Source organism: Mustela nivalis, assembly GCF_964662115.1.
Source record: "Mustela nivalis genome assembly, chromosome: 3".
Taxonomy (NCBI): Eukaryota; Metazoa; Chordata; class Mammalia; order Carnivora; family Mustelidae; genus Mustela; species Mustela nivalis.
The window spans coordinates 73,805,108-73,817,980 of NC_139022.1; the positions used below are offsets into that span (position 1 = coordinate 73,805,108).

The 12,873-nt window shown below is 37.7% G+C and overlaps 1 long non-coding RNA gene across 1 annotated transcript in view; it reads left to right on the forward strand.

The window, feature by feature from the left end:
* The window catches only part of LOC309860981, a 67,593-nt gene extending 56,480 nt beyond the window's left edge, over positions 1–11,113 (forward strand). The window contains exons 3-4 of the long non-coding RNA XR_014309706.1: positions 7,649–7,802; positions 10,748–11,113. This is a non-coding gene — a long non-coding RNA (uncharacterized lncRNA). The remainder of the gene's footprint in view (positions 1–7,648; positions 7,803–10,747) is intronic.
* The last annotated feature ends 1,760 nt before the right edge of the window (positions 11,114–12,873 follow it).

Sequence of the window (12,873 nt, forward strand, 5' to 3'; positions counted from 1 at the left end):
ACTATGAGTTTGAAGTCACTTTAAAAAATTTTTTCCTAAAAAAAAAAAAAAAATTTCCTATGCTTATTTCTTTACCTTCCTGGGTTACAACTACACAGATTTTGGCATCTTCCAAAGTTTTAATAATATAATTTTAATATCTTACTACAGTTGTATAAATATTATGAGACCAAAAAGAAAAAGAATACCTCTTCAGACAATAGAAGCCAGAAGATTCAGATGATCAACTGACTGATTTCCTGTTGGGACAGTGGAAGTTGGATGTCCCTTCTCAGTTGACTCACACACACGTCATTAGGCTGAAATTACTTCTATTTTAACTTTATTTATAGTTAAACTTCACTAAGTTGGTCAAAAGACTTTTAAATCCATGTCTCTAAAATGGGTTTTAGTTTTTTGCAACTTAGTGTCTTCATCTTAAATGTTGCATCTAAAAAGTCTCGCTTGTGCTTAAACTTCTGTTCAATATATAGACCTTTGTAACCACCTTAACCATTAAGATATCAAGACATGGAGTGGTTCTATTAATTCCCAAAGTCCCTTGTGTATCTTGCCAGTCAATTACTCCCCCCACCCCACCTCCCATACACATATGTTGGACTCAAGGTAACTACTGATTTGCTTCCAGTCAGCATAGATTGGTTTTGTTCTTTCTGTACTTTCATATAAATAAAATCTTTTGTTTCTAGCTTCCTTAATTTGGCATGTTTCTGAGGTTCATCCATGTTGTTATATGTATCAGTGATTTGTTCTTGTATGGTATTCTAGTGTAGGGTACACCACAGTTGTTTATTCATCTGTTGATATATATTTAGATTATTTCTAAGTATTGATTATTATAAATAAAGCTTCTATAGACATACATGTTCAAGTCTTTGTGAGAAAACATATTTTCAATTCTTTTGAATAAATATCTATGAGTGGAATTTCTAGGTAGTATGGTAAGTGTGTACTTAATTTTGTAAGAAACTGCCAAAGTTTTCCAAAATGGTTGTACCATTTTTATAGTCACACCAGTGTGGTATGAAGAAGGTTCCAGGTGCTCCACATTATCACCAATATTTTCTTTTTCATTGCAGTCATTCTAATGGGTATTAAGTGGCATCTTACATGGTTTAATTCACATTTCCCTGACGATTAGTGATTCTGAATATGTTTTCATGTTTATTGGCCACTCACATATTTTCTTTTATGATATGTCTGTTCAAGTTTTCTGCCTATTCCTTTAACTGAACTATTTGTCTTTAATTCTTGAATTTTAGTTCAAGAGGCATGGAGAATTCCCCTCAAAATCAACAAAAACAGGTCAACACCAAGACATATCATATTGAAACTTGCAAAATACAAAGATAAAGAAAAATTTCAAAGTACCTAGGGACTAAATGTTCTTACTATAAGGGTAGACAGATAAGGTTAGCAGCAGAACTGTCCACAGAAACTTGGCAGGCCAGAAAAAAGTGGCATGATATATTCAATAAGCAGAATGGGAAAACATGCAGCCAAAAATAGTATATCCACCAAGGCTGTCATTCAGAATACAAAGAGAGTAGAAGAGTTTCCAAGACAAGCAAAAACCAAAGGAAACCGTGAACACTAAACCAACTCTGTAAGAAACATTAAAGGGTACTCTTTGAGCAGCACAGAGAGACCAAAAGCAACAAAGACTAGAAAAGAAGAGAAATAATCTCTAAGAACAGCAACTTTACTGGTACTACAATGGCACTAAATTCATATTTATCAATAATTATTCTGAGGGTAAATGGACTAAATGATCCAATCAAAACAGAATATCAGAATGGATATTTTTAAAAAAAAAACCTCATAAATATGCTGCTTATAAGAGACTCATTTTAGACCCAAAGTCACCTCCAAATTGAAGGTGAGGGGGTGGAGAACCATCATGCTAGTGGACATCAAAAGAAAGCTGGAGTAGGTGTACTTATATTAGAAAACTAGATTTTATTTATATTTTTAAGAATTTATTTATTTATTTGCTAGAGAGTGAGAGAGCACAAGCAGGGAGAGTGACAGAGAGTGAGAAGTAGGCTTCCCGCTGAGCAGGGAGCCTGATGCAGGGCTCAATCCCTGGACCCTGAGATCATGATTTGAGCCAAAGGTAAATGCTTAACTGACTGACCCAGGTGCCCCATACAAGCTAGATTATAAACCATAATCTTGACTGTAGCAAAAAATGAAGGGTTAACTATATGATAATAAGGGAGACTAACCAACTTGAAGATCTAACAGTTGTAAGTATTTATGCCCCCAACTTGGAAGCAGTCAAATATACAAATATGCAAATCAACTAACAAGTCAAATATACAAATAAACTAACAACAGACTTAAAGAAACTCATTGATAATAATATAATATTAGTAGGAAACATTAACAGTCCACTCACAGCAATGGAAAGATCATCTAAGCAAAAGATCAACAAGGAAACAATAGCTTTGAAAGACACACTGGATCAGATGGTCTTAAGAGATGTATTCAGAGCATTTCATCCTAAAGCAGCAGAGTACACATTCTTTTCAAGTGCACATAAAACATTCTTCAGAATAGATCTCATACTGGGTCACAAATCAGGCCTCAACCAGTACAAGACTGAGATCATACCATGCATATTTTCAGACCACAACACTATGAAAATTGAAGTCAACCACAAGAAAAAATTTGGGAAGACCACAAATACATGGAGGTTAAAGAGCATTCTATTAAAGAATGAATGGATTAACAAGGAAATTAAGGAAGAAATTTAAAAAAAAATACATGGAAGCAAATGAAAATGAAAACGTGATAGTCCAAAACCTTTGGGATGCAGCAAAGGGGATCCTAAGAGGAAAGTATAGAGCAACACAGGCCTTCCTCAAGAAGCAAGAAAAGTCTCAAATACACAACCTAACCTGACACCTAAAGGACCTGGAAAAATAACAGCAAATAAAGCCTAAAGCCAGTAGAAGAAGGGAAATAAATAAGATTAGAGCAGAGATAAGTGATGTAGACTTCAAAGAGCAGAAGTATTTATTTTGATGAAATCCAGTTTATCAATTTTATTCTTATGGTTTATGTATTTTTTCTTCAAAGAAATCTTTGCCATGCCAGTGTCATGAATACTTTTCCTAGGCCGCCTTTTAAGTTTTATGGTTTTAATTTTTCCTGTTCAGGTGTATTTTCATTTCAAGTTAATTTTTATGTAGAGTGTAAGGTAAGAAATAAGGTTCATTTTTTTCCCCTAGGGCTATGCAATTGCACTAGTAGCAATTTAGCTACTCATTTATTTTAAATGAGTAACTAAATTGCTCCTCATTTCTTTAAAAAAAAAAAAAAAAGAAAAGAAATTAATTGGCCAAATATTTATAGGCCTATTTCTGAATTCTCTATATTATTCCATTGAGACTTACACCACCATTATACCATTTTGATTACAGTAGTTCTAAGGGAATTCTTGAAATCAGTTATTAAGTCCACCCTTTATTCAATTTGTTCAAGATTGGTTTGGGGGGTGCCTGGGTTGCACAGTTCGTTAAACGTCTTGGCTTCAGCTCAGGTCTTGATCCCAGTGTAGTGAGATGGTCCCACATCAGGCTCCCTACTCACCACAATCTGCTTAAGACCATCTCTCCCTCTCCCTCTGCCCCTCCCCCATCACTACCCACTCTCTCTCAAATAAGTAAACAAATCTTCACATTTCCATTTATATATTAGATTACAGCAATCAGAGTGACCATCAATTGATTTGGCTTTCTCTGACACAACATTTTATTCACACATTTCCTTAAGTGTGTGGTTTTCTTGACTATAAAAACTCCTTCCTATTTGATAAATATTTGATTATTTGCATTTCTCAATTAAAATTTTTAACTGCTCTGTTTTATATTACAGAAGATGCTTCCTTTTTAAGATATGTATTAAAAAGTATCTTAGGAACTGCAATTAACTCATAACTATTCAAATCCACACAAATTCTATTTTTTACCATGAGGAACCACACACTGCTATAATAAATATATATTTTTTTATTCCAGAAGAACTCTACTGATATGTCCATGCAATTAAAGGACTGTCACTTATTTTATATAAAGAGGAAGAACACAGCTTAATTCTTTAAAAGAATCTTCCAGATATTTCTGGACTATGGATATATCTCTCTTTGAGTTGAAAACTGACCCTAGAATATTACAGAATTATATTATTCTGGATATTTTTTGGCCCAAATTTATTGCAAAATAGACATAATAATGACAGTTTCAAAAGATGAAAGATTATGTTTTAGGATTTCAAGTCTGTCACAGTAGAGGAATGAAACAGAAGTTTAAGACAATAACCTCAGAGACAACTAGCAGAAGTTGTAACTTTATGTTTTGGAAAGGAAATAGTGTAAAAGTTTTAAATATATAGTGCTATATTCATAGGAATGGTCATTGAGATTTTGGTTTCTTAACTAACTCATCATACTTCAGAGATACTTGTAAAATAGGCTTTACTCAGAATTGCTATATATTATATACTCAGTACATTCAAAACTGTACCTGTATGATGGGCTAACATTCAATTTTTACATACAGACTGAATCTACATAACAGACTGCTTCTGTTAGAGATCAGAATGGCAATCTTTATAAATATGACAAATGGCTAGCTGATAAGACTCATTCAGTTGACCTGCACCAAGATGTCTCTTTCAGATGTTCATGGACTCAACCATTTTTTTTTTTTTTTTTTCAGGACATCAGGTAATCAGGCAAGTGTTCTATTCAGGGTTCTTCAGAGGAAAGAGCTATAAACAACTAGCTCAAGAATTTGGGTTATGAAAAAGCTCATAGATATCCAGGAACAGGATCTACTATGTAAACAGGCCTGGGACCCAAAATTATAAAGCTATTAGGAATGAAGGCTACTCTGTCTCTTTGGGTTGAGGGGTGCAGGGGTACAAGGTTATGGGGTCTCTGCTACTCTGTGTATATGACCCATTGTCAACTCTGCTTCTTCAGCTTGTATGTAATTCAGAGGAGCTGATCCAGCTCCTGTTATATCATGGGAACTCTTGATTCTTGTATTTCTGACCTCCATCTGCTAATCAGCTAAGTGTTTAAGTACCAAAATTTCCAGGGAAGTTTGGCCCACTTATGATTTTTAGTCAAACCTCACAGGGAACAAGTTCTGGAAGTATATGAAGGAAATGACTACCTTTGGGTCAACTGTTGCACTGGTTCAATCAGCTGTGATCAATGAGAGGGCATGGACTCACTCAATGGAGAGCATGGTTATTCAGGGCAGCAGGGCCTACACTAGTATATGTTGAATGTTTGTTGAATGAATGAATGAATGAATAAATGAACAAATGAATGTAGTATCTGAAGAAAAGAATAAAAGAAGATAAAACTTCACAATGCTCTAGGATTAAAGGCCAAAAACAAAAACAAAACAAAAAAGAGAAGAGGAGGCGTTAAATGTATTACAGGCATTTTATATCAAATATAAACAAGCTATATTGAAGGGTGTTACCCTATCTGTTCATCACATAATTATACGTTTGGGAGACCTGTCTGCTTCGAGGAAGAAGACTAGATTAAGAGAGCAACAGTATGATTCCATAGGCCTAACTCCCAATATTATTTCCTTCTGCTTTTAGGTTTTAACTAGTTATTCTGTGGGTTTGCAAATATTTCCTACTATACCATGTAGCAGAAGTTTTTCCATGTATTTGTATTGTGTCCTCCAGAGGGAAAATGTAGCTGGCATGTTAGTGGCATCTTTCTTTCTTGATTGTTATGTTTATTATCTTAATGTGAAAAATCATTTTAGAAAATTACAAATTGTGGGGGGGGGCACCTGGGTGGCTCAGTGGGTTAAAGCCCCTGCCTTTGGCTCAGGTTGTGATCTTAGGGTCCTGGGATCGAGCCCCACATCGGACTCTCTGCTCAGCAGGGAGCCTGCGTCCCCCTCTCTCTCTGCTTGCCTCTCTGCCTACTTGTGATCTCTGTCTGTTAAATAAATAAACAAAATCTTAAAAAAAAAAAAAGAAAATTACAAATTAGGATGGTTTGGTTTAGCTGTTTGTAGCATGCATCTGAGCTCCAACGATGCTTGCTTGTATTTTGAGCTACCCTATTTTTCTTCTGTACAAGAGACATATTAAGATGGTTCTACCTTTTTTAGATAATCTTTTTCTTGGATTTTTTATTTTTTTCCCTTTTAGATTTCATCTCATATGGCAGCGTGCACTTTCCTGTACCTCTTCCTTAACAGGTCTGGAGTTAGACTGTTCTCAATGTACACAGAAAACAAAGTTTCTTTTAAGTCCCTTTATCTTCTTCCCTTGATGTGCTTACCAAGGGTTTCTGCACTTAATTCTTTGCTTTCTCAACCAAAACCCAGGAATCATTTGGTGCTCTAAGGCCTGATTATTATTCATCTATCTATAGCTCCTCAGAGCCCTGGAAGTTTGTTTCCAGGAATAGTTTTGATGACCCCTGAATCATTCTGCAAATAACCTACTAAGTCACCAAGTTGGTCTTCACTACGTTCTACCAGATTCATCTCTGCCTGCTTGCACTTGACCCTCAGAGATCATATCCATGCTAAAGCTATTAAGAAGCTGTGCTGGCCCACAGTGGGCCCACAAGGCCTCAACAATGTGCCATAGCAACATTTGTCAGGGGAACCTTTACATTTTGTGTTGGACATTTATGAGCAGAGTGCTTTTCAAATGACCTTTCTGTTGGTAATGCTATCATCTGCATTTGGGTATGTTCTTATTCTTATCTAATCTTGTTCTTATTCTTATCCTAGATTTCCAGGCATGTCTGAGCACACTAATAATCAGTTGTACCCTCTCATCATCTCCCACATTGCACTGGAATCTCTGGAGATGGGCTCTATTCTCAAGAGTCTGAATAAACTTCCTGACAAACAGACACTCATGTTAGCAGCTCTGCACAGACCTGCAGGTCTAGTAGCACTCAGTAGGATAAAGTGTTAGTAGGTGTTTTTTTGTTTTTGTTTTCTGAGTATCAGGGCTTTAAAAAAAATTAAAGTATAATTGACATGCAATAAATATCTGATTAGTTTCAGGTGTATATCATACTGATTTGATATTTTTATACATTATCAAGGGATCCCCACAATAAGTCTAGTTACTATCTCTCACTATACAAAGTTATTATAATATCATTGACTATATTCCCTATGCTGTACATTATATCCCCATGGCTTACTTTATAACTGAAAGTTACCATCCCCTATTTCACCCACCCTCCCCCCCCAACTTCTACCCTCTCTGGTGTCTATTAGTTTTCTTCCTGTATCTATGAGTGACGATTTTAAAGCAGCATGGAAACCTAACCAAAATCTTCCCATAGCAGCTTACAAGTCCCACTGCACCTACTCCAGCGTCCTTGTGACATTCAGAGACTTTTCTTTAATTATAAGCAGATGGGAAGATCATAATATCATGGTTGATAAAGTAAGTAATGTGGCAAATAATTCAAAGAATTATAGCTCATTTTCTAAGATAGGACTAAGAGAGAAAATCATCCTGAGAGGAAGCCCTCTATTTTGCCTTCGAAATGTTCACCATGGATATATTTCTTATTTAATGTATTGTAGTGACCTTGCTCTAATGCCTTCTCTTTCTTATCATTCTTTAGCAATAAGCCAGAAATAGGAAACCACCACCAGGTTCCAGTGGGAGTTGGATGTCAAACCCACAAAGCTGAACTTCAAAGTGTTTTAACAGATTAAAAAAACAGAAGACCACAGAAACCACATGGACCACAGAAGGAAAAGAAGCTTGTTTACAAGGTCAGTTCAAAGTATAGTCCAGTGAATGACCTGTATCTGGATTAGAACTAACTGTGCCAGAAATAGCCAGGGACACTCCTGAAGACCAAGACTAAGGCAGGTTGACTGCATATGGATAAGGGAATGAGCATGGAATTGTGTGAGGCTATGAATGAACATGGAACAGGGTCTATCCCAGTACTGGATATAGAGCTCACTGTTAGAGCTCTTTTCTGTTGCTTATCATTATAATCTTTAAGTGTTTACTTTTGTTGCTTTCATGTCTGCTCCAAACGTGCAGATTCCCAAAAGACTGATTTCTTCCTCTATCATAACTCTGTCCCTTTTTCGACACGAAGTGCACACTCACTTATCATCTTCAGGGTCACTGTTATTTACGGATTTCTTACCATATGTCAGGCATTCTGCTGAAAGCTAGACGCCCTTGCTTCACGTAAGCATGACAACATTGATGGGCTTGGAGTATTTTTATACCCGCAGTTCTCAAAGACAAGGAAAGTGACTCTTCAGGAGGTGAAGTAGTTTGGTCAAAATCACACAGTAAAGAGTTGAACCCAAATTAGTCTTATTTTTAAATAAAACTGCCTATTAGGAAAAACAAACAAAAACATTTTTAGAGTATTTAACTATTACTTAAGAATATTTAACAAATATTTTAAAAATTATGACCTGAAGAACCATCAAAAATCTGCCTCCCCTACTATGAAATGAAATAAATAAAATTAATTATTTAGTCATGTGTAGATTTTAAATAAAATTTTAGGGGCACCTGGCTGGTGCAGTCAGTGGAGTGATGTTGGAATTTGAGTTCCAGCCCATATGTGTGTGAGGAGATTACTTAAAAATAAAATCTTGATCTTTATAGAAATTAGATAAATAAAATATTTCAAAACAAATTTAAAAAGTGGTACGACCAAGATTTTAAAAATTTGAAATAACTAATCAAAGAGGCACAACCAACAAAGTTAATCTCAAAGAAGTGACAGCCAGGGAAAGAAGCAAAATATCCTGTACCAGTGTGGTCCTTCTTGGCCACTTGTCCTACACCACCTGCCAAAGCACTGATGGGCATGACCAACAAGTATGGAAAACACTTACTAATATTCTAAGTATGGCTATCATTTCCCTTTCCTGATGGAGAGGGAATTGGAATGACTGCTGAGAAGGGAGAGGCAGACCAGAAAGAGGGAACATCTGGGACTGGCCCTGGAGGAACAGCCAGTCCTAGAACCCCAGGCTGAGCTAGGGAGGCCCCCAAGATGGCCACAGACATGGTATTCACTTCCTAGTGACTTCTTTTTGGTGCAATAGATCCCAGTAGAGGACATTTAACAAACAATGACCAAATCTGGAAAACACTACATTACGATCCATGTGCTTGGGTGGGAATGGGCAAGCATGGCACTAAACGTCTGAACAGGGGCAAAGAGAATGCATAAATGGCCTTACCAGGGCTAGCCTCACCTTGAAGAAAAACTGAAGCTATGGATAAGAGTGCTGGGCAGCCTTCTTCAATTTTCCGTTAGAACTGTTTCTGATCTCGGTAATGCTTTTAAGGGATTACCATGTAAACTTCCCAAAGACCCATGGAGAAAGGTCACTGAGAGTGCTTAGTAGAAAGTTCCAAGTCTGAAAGCCAGACCCAAGAAGAGACCGACTTGGCACCTGCAGAGTGGCAGTTACTTCAAAGGACAAATGGGAGGGTCCCTCCCAAGGATCAGGATGTAATCTCCCCCTAGGGCAGAAATCCCCAGCTTTTTGTGGGCAGCTTCCCAAACTCCCAAGAGGATAGATCTCACTAAGTCAAGTGGCTCTCTTGTTAATTACTGCAAGAGCCTTCTAAACCTCAAATGAAAAGATTGGGTTGCATGCAGGTTTTCATCCTTGCTAAAGACTGAAAGCTTAGCACTTCATCTCCGGTAACAACTTCTCCTCAATGGGACAGGACGTGTCTAGGTATGTATGTTATGTGTTTTCCCAGAGCACAGACTTGATCAGTAAAGCAGGTTTTAAATAATGATCAGATTTTATAGCCATTCGACTAAGAAAAATCTTAGGCATTCTAGAACCCCACCTAGAAGTCTGATGTAGCATGAGAAAGGAAAATGCACACATTCCCACTTTCCTCCCCACCTTTTTTTTTTTTTTTTAAGATTTTATTTATTTATTTGACACAGAGAGAGAGAGAGAGAGAGAGAGAGAGAGAGAGAGAGCATAAGCATAAGCAGGGAGAGTAGCAGAGGGAGAGGGAAAAGCAGGCTCCCCACTGAGCAGGAAGTCCAATGCAGGACTCGATTGCATGACCCTGGAATCATGAACCAAGCTGAAGGCAGATGCTTAACCAACTGAGCCACCCAGGTGCCCCCATTCCCACCTTCCTTAAAATTAAATTCTGTGGTCTCCCTTTGCTAAAACAGATTCCTGAAAATTGCCAGAGAATATCAGAGAATCTAGTGGCAGGGCCAAAAAGCTAGACTATATTCCTGAAATTTCTTTTCCATATATTCAAAATGTTCCTTTCTTGGGGTCCTGTGGTTTGCTGATTAGTAGTGGAATTGTACAAAGCAGAGCTGTTCTGTTTAAATAAACCTAAGCTATCTCAATTTTACTCACGTCAGTGCATCAGCAAGGCAGGAAAGCTCAAGTATACCTTTTTCTAAGAATATACTACTGCCTTACTTGTTTGAAAACTAACTTTTTCTTTTCTTTTCTTTTTTCAAGCTTTTATTTATGACAGACAGAGATTACAAGTAGGCAGAGAGGCAGGCAAAGAGAAAAGAAAGAAGCAGGCTCCCTACTGAGCAGAGAGCCTAATGCGGGGCTCGATCCCAGGACCCTGGGATCATGACCTGAGCCAAAGGCAGAGGCTTTAACCCACTGAGCCACCCAGGCGCCCCTAACTAGCATTTTCTCACTTTTGTTATCTTTTCCTCTTTTGCCTTTAGGTTCTTCCCTCATTCCTCTTCTTAGGGAATCTCAGAACTCAAAGGAAACTCTGTTCTTTTTCAAAAGATGTGGTGGCCCTAAGAGGTGAAGAAAGGCCTGCGCTGGGTCATCCGGATGATTAGGGACACAACTGGGATTCCCAGACACCTTTGTTCTCCTCCATCACAGTGGATTCTCTTGGCAACCACAGTGTTCTCACAGGGCTTGGATGGATATGAACAGCCTCTACAGACAATTTCTCGAAGTTTGAGACTTCCTTTCTTCTGCACTCCCTCTTTCCTTCCTTCCTTCCTTCCTTCCTTCCTTCCTTCCTTCCTCTCTCCCTCCCTTTCTTATTTTCCAATTAATAAAATTTTCTGGACATATTTTAAGTATAATTCCTAACGTTCTTGTCAAAATGGTATTATATATATCTGTATTTGCTTTTTATTTTATAGTTGCTTAGTCAGAGTGAAATTCCAACTAGAAGTGGGTGCTAAATGTCCTTGTTAGATTCACATAGAAAATCAAATTTCCCTTGCATCTTTGCATAGCACATTCAATTCAATAAAGCCTGTCATGAACCTGACATATTGCTTGGCTGCCTCAGTGAAACCAGAACGGATCAGATTATGTTCTCTTCTTCACTCTAAGAAAAATACCCATTTGATAGCAAAGGGACTTTTACAGCAAGGCTGGAAAAAAGAACATTCCAGATTTTACTGCTTGAAGTTTTAGGACAGAAATTGAAAGTGCTCTCTTAAATGCCAGAGGCAAGGAAAACTCTTGTGTGTGTCTTGACAGAAATACATAAAAACAAACAAAAACTTTCTCCCAGAAATCATCTCTGACATCAGAATGTTTCCTCTGATATTCACTTTTCATATCAAGTCATAGGTGAAGTTCCTCCCTTCCACTGGCTATGGGAAAGGAGATTATTGTGTTGCTTCGATATTCTTATGTTTCAGAAGTGTTAACAAAATGTTCCATCCTCACGATGGCCCAGCTTCTTTCTTGCTAAGTTCCATACGGAGTGGTTGGGCAGAAAAACCAAAAAAGGCTGGTAACTTTTATGACATTAAATATAAAATAGCTCTCCCCCAAAATGGATGATTCCCAAAGGTTTGCTTACATTTGCTTCTGGTCAACAACATTCCTCAAAACTCAGTATTATGGGGTTTACCAACCCAACGCAACCAAACAAAACATGGCACCTCAGAAGATAATTCTACTATGTGTGGAACAGGTTTTAGTGAATTTGCTGAAGTGGCAGACTTGCCCTCAACATAACCTGGTAAGGTTTGTGAAGGAGAGTCCATTTTTTACCCCTCATTCCACATTAAAATCTCCTGACTCAGGGCAAGGGTTCAGAAGTACAATGTCCATGCCCCATCCTCAGAGATTGTTTTTTCTCTCTGGAGAACCCAGATATTAGTATTTTGTGATTCTCGTGCAATTAGAACTTTGAACCATTAGGGACCAGACCAAATGCATAGAGTTCTCTGCAGGAACAATGAATTAATCAAGTGCTATGAAATTGGGACATTTAATTGTACCTGATTTATTCAAATGCCCATCAGGTGGGCTTTCTTAGAACTTTCTCAAACTAGCAAAACAGGCTATGATCAAGGTTTTCCAAAAACCCCTGATAAATGTATGGATTTCTTAGCACATAAAACATTAATACCAGTGCTTGATCTCACTGACTACAATAGAAACTGCTTTATCGATTTGTGGTATTTACAAGTACTTATAGGAATAGATTGTAATTTGAATCAAATTGCTCAGAAAATTCCCCTGGTGAGTCCATCTACTAGAAAAATATTCTTTTTTTTTCTTTCAATATTTTATTTATTTATTGGACAGACAGAGATCACAAGTAGGCAGAGAGGCAGGAAGAAGCAGGCTCCCTGACGAGCAAAGAGCCCGATGCGGGGCTCGATCCCAGGACCCTGGTCATGACCCAAGCCAAAGGCAGAGGCTTTATCCCACTGAGCCACCCAGGCATCCTAGAAAAATATTCTTAAAGAATAAGGAGTATGTTATTCTACGCAGTGGGCCTGAACTCACCTGCTCCACACATACACAAGAGGCAAGTCAGCTGCCCCACTGCCTCATCCTTCTCTATCAGAGAAACTCCCTTTCC